This window comes from Rhea americana, unplaced genomic scaffold (genome assembly GCF_003343005.1).
Source record: "Rhea americana isolate MKP2758 unplaced genomic scaffold, rheAme1 scaffold_538, whole genome shotgun sequence".
Classification (NCBI taxonomy): Eukaryota; Metazoa; Chordata; class Aves; order Rheiformes; family Rheidae; genus Rhea; species Rhea americana.
In genome coordinates, this window is record NW_028186688.1 from 139,041 (window position 1) to 140,344 (window position 1,304).

Sequence of the window (1,304 nt, forward strand, 5' to 3'; positions counted from 1 at the left end):
AAGCCCACGTTTCAGGCTGCGAGGGAACAGGCGCGGGCAGGGGATGAAAGGGAAAAGCAGGCGCTCGGAGCCCGGGCGGCCTCCCGCTCCCCGCGCCGCCCCCCTCCCGCGGCTCCCCTTGCCCGGCCGCCCCCGGCATCGCTCCCGTCCCGGGGTTTGGACCCCCACCCCTGCCATCACCCCGCTCCCCACGGGCCACGTCCTTCCAGGGGCTCCAGCGCCCGGCTCCCGGCCCCGGGTGCTGCGTAGCTCCTCCGCGCCGGGCCGGGTCGGAGCGGAGCGCAGGCGCCGGGGGGGGCCGGGACCCTTCCCGCGCCGGAGGCTCCCGGGGCGGCAGCAGCCCCGGCGATGCCAGCTCCCTGGCTCCGCGCGATGCCGGAGCCCGCGCCGGCTCCAGCTCCCGAATTCCAGGCCGTCTGGCCAAGGGACGCCGCTGCGCTCGCGGCGCTCCCTCCGCACCGGCCGCGGAAAGAGGAAAACAGCAGCGTCCCCGCGCGCGGCGGGCGAGGGGAGAGGCTGCGGGGCTGGCGCCGCGCCACGGCGGCCGGGCCCGCCGSCGGCAGCGCCGGGCACTTAGCGGCGCGGCTGTTCTCCCGCTCCGTTGCAGGGAGCGTCTGGAGCCAGGATTTAGGGGGCGACGGAGGGGAGAGGAGCCCTGGCTCTTCCCGGGCGCCCAGCACCGCTCCGCTGCGGCAGGGAGCAAGGGGGAAAAGCAGGATAAACGGCACGGCCGCATCCCCGCGCCGCAGCCTCGCACGGAGCCGCCGGCCCCGGGGGCGAGCCGAGATCCCGCTTTCCTTCGGAGCGCGGCCCCGGAAAGGGAGACGAGGCTTTGCGGCACGCACTCCTCCCGCCGTTGCTTTTTAGATATATTTTGAGAGCCGCATCTTAAAATCTCGGTGTTCAAAGGAACGCTGCTGAAGGGAGCTGGTTCTGGAAAAAACATCCCTTCCCCTTTTTTAAATCTATTTTTGAAGCTGCTGGCCCCCGCTCGTCCCCAGGATCCAGACCATAAATAACAATAACAACGTATTTAAAGATTTTACGATGACAGCTCGCCGAATCCGCCAGCGCCTCTCAATTCTCCAGATGTTGAAAATCTGACTCAAAACTGGAAGTTTGGTAAATATTTTGTGTGTTTCTCATTTCACAGCCACTGGGATTTCTTTTTTTTTTAATCACATGGAGCAGCAGAATAAAAATAACAGCTGGAGCAGCTATTTTTAGGAGACGGATGGGGGAAAGGTGAGTCGGTGGCCGCCGGCCCCGCCGCCCCGCTGGGACTCAGCGCTCGCCGCCGGCGC